We start from the raw sequence: 9,727 nt of genomic DNA on the forward strand, positions 1-9,727 counted from the left end.
TATGAACTTTCTCGGTAGCTGTGTTTGAACCTCGCTTGCATCGTTCAATATGCTTGTGTTACAATGTTTGGCTGCTGCGGGGATGTAATTGATTGCGAATATCAACCATGTTGCTGCTCTACTGACTACTGTTGTCAGAATAGCCAGCTACAAACTACAGTAGCTAGCTAAGTAGAATTAGTCTCGGGAGTAGACTATTGTATTTGTTTGTTCCCAGTGCCAGCTTTCAGGCAGAATCTGTGTACGCTCCATCACGGAGAATCATCCGTCGTTCATACAAGGAAGAATTAGCCTATGCTAGGCTAGCGATACAGGCCTATACGTCGATATACAGTGAGTAGCAATATTGTCCTTGATGACATGAGCAAGGAGATGGTGCTTATCACGGTTATTCTAGGCGGCCGTTAAATTGTTCGTGCAGCAATCTATCGATAGTCTCTATCACTGCGTGTCGCGCAGCTCACTAGACCGCTGCAAGGCACACTATCAGCAATACATTTTACGGCGTCATCTGTTACATTAGTTATGCTGCGTTTAGATGGTACGAGGCAGACGGTAAACCGAATGTTATTGTTTTCAACGAGCAAGACCGTAAATGCCGTTGAGCCTGGCGGTGAATGCCGGCTGACGACATGGTTTACAATTAGGGGTTCAACTGGAGTTCTTCTAAGATCCTCTGAGAACCGTAGGGTTCTTGGCAATGAAAGACAGCCCCAAAAGGTTATTCAAATAACTTCTTAGGAGGTGGGGTTCATCGAGGAGCCGCCATTGTTGTTGGAGTTCTTCCGGGAACTTTGCAACTGAAAACGCTCGTGTCAAGTCTGAATGAGACAACATTTAAATAGGTAAGTTGGGTTGATGTTTGGCTCTGAATATGTATCGAAATAATTAATATAAAATACTAATGAATAACGATATCGAAATAATTAATATAAAATACTAATGAATAACGAAGACAATTATGGTCTTCTGTGAATAGCGTCCATGACGTTGGCTGTCACGTTAGCTACTTTAGTTCAGAAGAATTAACGTAAACGTTAGAAAGCCGGGTTTGACCGTTGTATGAGCTAGTAACTGTTAGCTAGCTAACGTTATGTCCTAACTAGGTTTGTATTATTTACTGAACGACATTCTCTTTAGATAGACTCTTTAGATAGACTGCTACAGCATGAAATACCATCATGAACTCACAAGGTGGCATAACATTAAATGTACAGTACTATCCCATTTTGGAAATGTTACATGTATGTCCCCTTGTGGAGGGAAATTAATAGTTTCGATGGTAGCTATAGATGGGATTCAAATGCATAATGTTATTAATACAGTGACTAAACTACCTCTTTTGTATATATGCATGCCCTCCAGAATCCAAACACAGTATTGCCACGCAGCAAAATGTTGCCTATAATCTTTCAAGTCAGCCTGATAAAATATTGAACAATGTGTACAAAGATAGCTTGACATTTGATATTAGGCCTGTATGGCAGTACTTTTACTGTATTGGCTAGTGCTTTCTCCAATATGTTATTCTATTTTGCATTCAATTGTATGTCGATGCCATTTATCTTTCAATATTTATTTAATATATTTTTTATTTAAATGCTTGTAAGACTATTCTTTGACACATTTTCCCTTCCTTTGAAATTCTTATAGAACAGAACATGGACACAATGCAATTGGGATTAAGAAGAAGGTATGTTTACATTTACGTCATTTAGCAGACGCTCTTATCCAGAGCGACTTACAAATTGGTGCATTCACCCTATAGCCAGTGGGATTTTTTTTTTTTAGGGGGGTGGTAGAAGGATTACTTTATCCTATCCCAGGTATTCCTTAAAGAGGTGGGGTTTCAAATGTCTCCGGAAGGTGGTGAGTGACTCCGCTGTCCTGGCGTCGTGAGGGAGCTTGTTCCACCATTGGGGTGCCAGTGCAGCGAACAGTTTTGACTGGGCTGAGCGGGAACTATGCTTCCGCAGAGGAAGGGGAGCCAGCAGGCCAGAGGTGGATGAACGCAATGCCCTTGTTTGGGTGTAGGGACTGATCAGAGCCTGAAGGTACGGAGGTGCCGTTCCCCTCACAGCTCCATAGGCAAGCACCATGGTCTTGTAACAGATGCGAGCTTCAACTGGAAGCCAGTGGAGTGTGCGGAGGAGCGGGGTGACGTGAGAGAACTTGGGAAGGTTGAACACCAGACGGGCTGCGGCATTCTGGATGAGTTGTAGGGGTTTAATGGCACAGGCAGGGAGCCCAGCCAACAGCGAGTTGCAGTAATCCAGACGGGAGATGACAAGTGCCTGGATTAGGACCTGTGCCGCTTCCTGTGTAAGGCAGGGTCGTACTCTCTGAATGTTGTAGAGCATGAACCTGCAGGATCGGGTCACCGCCTTGATGTTAGCGGAGAACGACAGGGTGTTGTCCAGGGTCACGCCAAGGCTCTTCGCACTCTGGGAGGAGGACACAACGGAGTTGTCAACCGTGATGGCGAGATCATGGAACGGGCAGTCCTTCCCCGGGAGGAAGAGCAGCTCCGTCTTGCCAAGGTTCAGCTTGAGGTGGTGATCCGTCATCCATACTGATATGTCTGCCAGACATGCAGAGATGCGATTCGCCACCTGGTTATCAGAAGGGGGAATGGAGAAGATTAGTTGTGTATCGTCAGCGTAGCAATGATAGGAGAGGCCATGTGAGGATATGACAGAGCCAAGTGACTTGGTGTATAGCGAGAATAGGAGAGGGCCTAGAACTGAGCCCTGGGGGACACCAGTGGTGAGAGCACGTGGTGCAGAGACAGCTTCTCGCCACGCCACTTGGTAGGAGCGACCGGTCAGGTAGGACGCAATCCAAGAGTGAGCCGCGCCGGAGATGCCCAGCTCGGAGAGGGTGGAGAGGAGGATCTGATGGTTCACAGTATCAAAGGCAGCAGACAGGTCTAGAAGGACAAGAGCAGAGGAGAGAGAGTTAGCTTTAGCAGTGCGGAGAGCCTCCGTGACACAGAGAAGAGCAGTCTCAGTTGAATGACCAGTCCTGAAACCTGACTGGTTTGGATCAAGAAGGTCATTCTGAGAGAGATAGCAAGAGAGTTGGCTAAAGACGGCACGCTCAATAGTTTTGGAAAGAAAAGAAAGAAGGGATACTGGTCTGTAGTTGTTGACATCAGAGGGATCGAGTGTTGGTTTTTTGAGAAGGGGTGCAACTCTCGCTCTCTTGAAGACGGAAGGGACATAGCCAGCGGTCAAGGATGAGTTGATCAGCGAGGTGAGGTAGGGGAGAAGGTCACCGGAGATGGTCTGGAGAAGAGAGGAATGTGTTGTAGGACAGCTGCATTTCAATTGTACATTTAACCTACATAGCAGTCAATACAAACTGAAATCTATTAGCATACAAATGGCATTCAAATGGCACACCAAAGTGTCTTTGGTGAGTTGGTTTTGGTCATTTCATGGGTATTCCTGGTAGGGACATGGTATGTAGTGTCTTTGCATAGCCTAACTGGACTCTGGCATGAAACCTGATTCTGTTGTTTATTTTCAGAAATTCTGAAGTATCTGGATGGTCAGTGGAGGATGTCTGCCAGTGGCTTCAGCAAAATCAGTTGGAGGACTACACCTCTCCTTTCCAAGGTTTTCAATTTAAATACATTTTTATCGTCAATTGCATGCAAGGTCCAACCAAAACTTGACTTCCGCTTTTAACCCAACTACCGGGTAGGTCTTGTTGTGGGGGTGTTATAACTGCCTTGCTCAAGGACAGAACAACAGATTTTTTCACCTTGTCGGCTGGACGATTCGAATGCTTTAAATGCTAGGCTACCAGTCAAAATGCCTGCTTTGTATAACTGCCCAATATGCAACAAGCTTTAAAAAAAAAAAAAAAAAAAAAAGATTTGCCACATTGGTCTGTATCACCAGAGTGAGCCAGGGTTCCTGTTAACGTGTGGACTTGGAGGTTGCATGAAAACATGTAAATGCTTTGCGTCATATAGGACACATATATACAGAAAACACAATTTACTGACAGATGGGCATAATGGTTCTGTAATCCCTGTGCCTCACTACATTGAGGAAAATGTGAACGATGATGTCTGATCTCGCGTGGAACTAATGTTACTTCAAAGCTGAAGACCTGGTTAGAGGCCTTAAGAGAAATCTCTGCCTTTTTATGTGGAAGATCAGAGAGAAGCATTGTGTTCCTGTGACTGTGCGGAGCAGTATAGTGGAGGATCTTCATTCTATTTTTGATTCATTTATGTCCCACTAAAGCAATGCCTTGAAATTCCATCTTAGAAACATTCACATCAATGTAGATGAGGACAATGACTTGTGCGAGCTTTTAAACCAGACAAAGGTTTTTGTTAAGTGCGTGCACCTGCTGTCCTTTCAAATCCAAATGTTTCAGTTGGGCAGTTAGGTTCCTGCAAGAACCCCCACCAACTAAGGAGGTTCCTTGATGAATCGCACCCCCTATGGGGTTCTTGGAAAAACCTTTTGGGGGCAATTTTCAGTGCCAAGAACCCTAAGGTTCGTCAAATAACTTTTTGAGGATCTTAGAAGAACCGTTGTTGAACCCCTAATTTTTAGAGTGTAGTGCTGCCTAAAACAAACTGCAACCTTGTACTAAATGTTTTTCGAGTCATTTATGTGAATTTACGAAATCTACTATAGGGTAAGTGCACTTAGGTTGTGTAATTTAAAGTGTGCACTTTGTGTCTAATGTGAATTAATGTATGAATGTGTTGTTGTCAATGCTTAGCTACCTAATCAATTGTAATTAGATAATTGAACATGAAAAAATATAATATATTTGTAGAGAATAAAGAAAGCGCCAGAACTGTCAAGAAAATACATTTTGTGTTAGTTTCTCTTTATTAATACTAGCCATCTCGGATTAAGTCTGAGGCCGGTAGCATCAACAGTGAAGACAAACCCAGCCTGCCTCTCTCCTTCCACACTGAGTCCAAACCTACAGTCACTGGGTCCTGATTGTGACAGTGGAGCCCAGTTTGCACTGCAGGATCCAGAGATGGCATCAGTGAAGCTGGAAGACTGCAGTCAAACACTGGAGCTGAATGTCAACATTAAAGATGAAGAAGAGGAGGAGAAGATTGGGAAATCTGTTTCTCATGGTAAGAGCAGGTTTTTTTTGTTGTTGTAAGATTTGATTTGATCTTTTATAAACAAAACAAAACATACACGTACAAACGAGAACAACATACAAACATCAAACCCAGACCCACTAGCACACGCACACACACACACACACACACACACACACACACACACACACACACACACACCTCCAGGGCCCGCATCACTTTCCGCCACATGCCCTGAAACTGCACCATTTTGTTTCTCTCTGCAGCCCACACACTTTCAATTAAGTATATAAATCATTAGATTTTTCCATTGTGTTAATGATGGCGGATTGATTTCTACGTTTTGGTATAGGTTTTTTCAAGATGAGTGATGAGAAGAGGTTCTATTTAACTAACTTTGTGTTTGTTTCAACTTTCCACTGTGCATGAAAAGTTGCAGTAGAACTGTTTCATGATGAACTGTTTCAATGAGAAGGTAGATGTTATTTCATGCTACTGAGACTTGCATGGATGACACCAGTATTGTCAGCATGTGTTTTATTAACTGGCAGGGCCGGTCGTTGTCGTTCTGCAGACCTAGTATGAAGAAAAAAAAATTATAATTATGCACTCGCTAACTGTAAGTCGCTCTGGATAAGAGCGTCTGCTAAATGACTAAAATGTAAATGTAGGAGAGACCAAAAAATGCTTCCTAGAATAGTCCCAGTAAGCAAAATGATGTTGAAAAGATGTCTAGAATATGTATTTTCTAGACATTGAAGTTAGGTTAAATGTAGGTTCTGAGTGAAAGGTGAAAATACGTATTTTCCGTACGTTTAAAAGACGTATTTTCCAGGACGTTGAAAAATATGTATTTTCCAGACGATGAAATCAGGTTTATTTTCCGTTCTGAATGAAAGTTGAAAATACGTATTTTCCAGATGTTCAAAATATGTCTGACGTCTATGATTGGTTTAGATTTGGTACGGACCGAACCAAAAACCAATGTCCGTGGATGTGGAAATCAAGGACGGTCCGGACTGCACCAAAAAAAGATTTCCAAAAGGCGTTGGCGTCGGGCCGTGCTTACTGAGATGTGTTGCCTGGAATTTAATTTTATTACATTTATGAAGACTACCGTTTGTAAAACACACAAAAAAAAGATGTCTGGACTGGACAGGACCAAAAAAAGATGTTGGCTCGTGCTTAAGCTCTGAATATCAGCCACCCAACTTTAACAGGAGTTATCATGAGCCTATTTGCAATGTGTTTATATTGTGGGAGTATTTTCTTTTTCGCTATGACCAGCTTGTCACAAATTGACAGATACAAACTTGAAACCACTGATCATGACAATGGGGTGAAACTCCTGGACAACAGTTGTGATTGTCCATTCCATATTGTCCATTTTACTTTGACCTGTCCTGTTTTTAGGATATGTTGTTAGTTAACATGACAACACATTTTTTATTTGATTAGGCTATTTGATCTGAGAAACCTGCATGATGTAATAAGTGTCCATCTCATTACATTGTCATACATTTTATCTACCATGTCCTACAGTGCCTTCGGAAAGCATTCAGACCCCTTGACTTTTTCCACATTCTGTTAGGTTACAGCCTTATTCTAAAATTGATTAAATGTTTTTTTCCCCTCATCAATCTACACACAATACCCCATAATGACAAAGCAAAAACAGGTTTTTACACATTTTTGTTAATTTATAAAAAAATAATAAGTATTCAGACCCTTTACTCAGTACTTTGTTGAAGCACCTTTGGTAGCGTTTACAGCCTCGAGTCTTCTTGTGTATGACGCTACAAGCTTGGCACACCTGTATTTGGGGAGTTTCTCCCATTCTTCTCTGCAGATCGTCTCAAGCTCTGTCAGGTTGGATGGGGAGCGTTGCTGCACAGCTATTTTCAGGTCTCTCCAAAGATGTTAGATCGGGTTCAAGTCCGGACTCTGACTGGGCCACTCAAGGACATTCAGAGACTTGTCCCGAAGCCACTTCTGCGTTGTCTTGGCTGTGTGCTTAGGGTTGTTGTCCTGTTGGAAGGTGAACCTTCGCCCCAGTCTGAGGTCCTGAACACTCTGGAGCAGGTTTTCATCAAGGATCTCTCTGTACTTTGCTCCGTTCATCTTTGCCTTGATCCTGACTAGTCTCCCAGTCCCTGCCGCTGAAAAACATCCCCACAGCATGATGCTGCCACCACCATGCTTCACCGTAGGGATGGTGCCAGGTTTCCTCCAGACGTGACGCTTGGCATTCAGGCCAAAGAGTTCAATCTTGGTTTCATCAGACCAGAGAATCATCTTTCTCATGGCCTGAGAGTCCTTTAGGTGCCTTTTGGCAAACTCCAAGCGGGCTGTCATGTGCCTTTTTACTGAGGAGTGGCTTCCGTCTAGCCACTCTACCATAAAGGCCTGATTGGTGGAGTGCCACAGAGATGGTTGTCCTTCTGGAAGGTTCGCCCATCTCCACAGGGGAACTCTGGAGCTCTTTCAGAGTGACCACCGGGTTCTTGGTCACCTCCCTGACCAAGGCCCTTCTCCCCCGATTGCTAAGTTTGGCTGGGCGGCCAGCTCTAGGAAGAGTCTTGGTGGTTCCAAACTTCTTCCATTTAAGAATGATGGAGGCCACTTTGTTTTTGGGGACCTTCAATGCTGCAGACATTTGTTGATACCCTTCCCCTGATCTGTGCCTCGACACAATCCTGTCTCTGAGCTCTACGGACAAGTCCTTCGACCTCATAGCTTGGTTTTTGCTCTGACATGCACTGTCAACTATGGGACCTTATATAGACAGGTGTGTGCCTTTCCAAATCATGTCCAATCAATTGAATTTACCACAGGTGGACTCCAATCAAGTTGTAGAAACATCCCAATGATGATAAATGGAAACAGGATGCATCTGAGTTCAATTTCGAATCTCATATCAAAGGGTCTGAATACTTATGTAAATAAGGTATTTCTGTGTTTAAAAAAAAATAACATTTGCAAAGATTTATAAAAATCTGTTTTCACTTTGTCATTATGGGGTATTGTGTGTAGATTGCTGAGGAATTTATATTTTATCCATTTTAGAATAAGGCTGTAACGTAACAAAATGTGGAAAAAGTCAAGGGGTCTGAATACTTTTTTTGACAGAACGTTGGTGGAGCGCTGCAGAGATGAGTCTCTCCAACAGCACCCTGGAGAGGCGTGCTGGAAATGGACAAGCAAAATATTTTGCACCCCTGCCTTTGACAAAGTGGGCACTGCTTATCAAAGGGCGGCATCAGCGCTCACCTAAAAAGCCCATATGCCACTGGTTGAGAGAAATTGTCATTGTTTTTGGGCAGACTTATGTGAGGTTCTATGTGTTGTTGTTGGAGGTGAGTCTTGGTCAGTTTAGCTCAGAAGAGTCCGCCCTCGTCAATCTGCCGCCATAGGCGGCGGCCTAATGAGCGGGCCGGCCATGGTCTCAAGGCTTAAAAATCCTTCTTTAACCTGTCTCCTCCCCTTCACCTACACTGATTTAACAGGTGACATCAATAAGGGATCATAGCTTTCACCTGGATTGACCTGGTCAGTCTATGTCATGGAAAGAGCAGGTGTCCTTAATGTTTTGTATATTCAGTGTAATGAATGAAAGAGCAGGTGTCCTTAATGTTGTGTATACTCAGAATCAGTACTACAATGTGACGTCATCTATCAATATGGTGGATGTCTGTTGTTCTCCAAACACTGACGAAGGCTATGGGGTTCATCGAGGAACCTCCTTAGTTGGTGGGGGTTCTTGCAGGAACCTAACTGCCCAACTGAAACATTTGAATTTGAAAGGACAGCAGGTGCACGCACTTAACTGAAACATTTAAAGATCTCCTCAATTTAAGGTAAGGTTTGTCCCTTGTATGATCTAGATTGATATTGGTTTATGATGATACCATTTATCTTTTCATATTTGTGCAAATCTTTCTAGAACAGAAAATGGACAATTCAATGGATATCAAATCAATAAAGAGGTAGAATATGTTGAAGGCTAGCTGTATTGGGTGCAGATGACTGAACTGCTCACTTTTGTGTCTGCAGGTTTACAGAGGAGGCGGCATACAAAGGTATGTCAATTGGTATTGGTATGTTATGCAGATCACATTTACCATCCCTAACCTCTTCAATGAATATCCCATAGGCCTCTACATTATGGACATGGTATGTGTTTGAAAACCATTATCAAAACAGTTTTTTTTCATTCACATTTACCACAAAAACCAAGGATGAATACTGTTGTGTGCATGTTTTGTTAATCATCTGTATAACCTCTGATGAATATAACAGGAAACCTGTTCGATAACCATGCACTGCAAAATCATTCTGTCTATGGATATGGAGAACATCAACAGGCCAGAGGATCTACCCATAATAAACACTAACGACTAAAATATTGTGTTATTGTTCTTATTGTTATGTGTATTATTATTAATAATAATAAGAACCCCTAAAGGATGCTCCAGGAACCTTTTGTTTTTAGAGTGTAGAGCGTGCCAATAGGATCTCGCTATTGCGTGCTTGACTCTGCCCACCTCCTTGCTTGTTCTGCCCACTATGACTAATTTGTTCCCATTGGAAACGACAAGCTGTGGTCTATCAAGGTTTAGTTATAAAAAATATTTG

The 9,727-nt window shown here is 42.7% G+C and overlaps 1 long non-coding RNA gene across 2 annotated transcripts; it reads left to right on the top strand.

Annotated features, from left to right (window-relative positions):
* On the top strand, positions 1-9,262 carry LOC121559740. 2 transcript variants are annotated; one of them, XR_006658623.1, is made up of 5 exons: positions 1-845; positions 1,654-1,693; positions 3,532-3,620; positions 9,146-9,171; positions 9,246-9,262. It is a non-coding gene; the product is annotated as an uncharacterized LOC121559740 (long non-coding RNA). The 2 variants fall into 2 exon arrangements; XR_006658624.1 differs by lacking the exons at positions 9,146-9,171; positions 9,246-9,262 and adding an exon at positions 4,890-4,927.
* The last annotated feature ends 465 nt before the right edge of the window (positions 9,263-9,727 follow it).

Source organism: Coregonus clupeaformis, unplaced genomic scaffold (genome assembly GCF_020615455.1).
Source record: "Coregonus clupeaformis isolate EN_2021a unplaced genomic scaffold, ASM2061545v1 scaf0397, whole genome shotgun sequence".
Taxonomy (NCBI): Eukaryota; Metazoa; Chordata; class Actinopteri; order Salmoniformes; family Salmonidae; genus Coregonus; species Coregonus clupeaformis.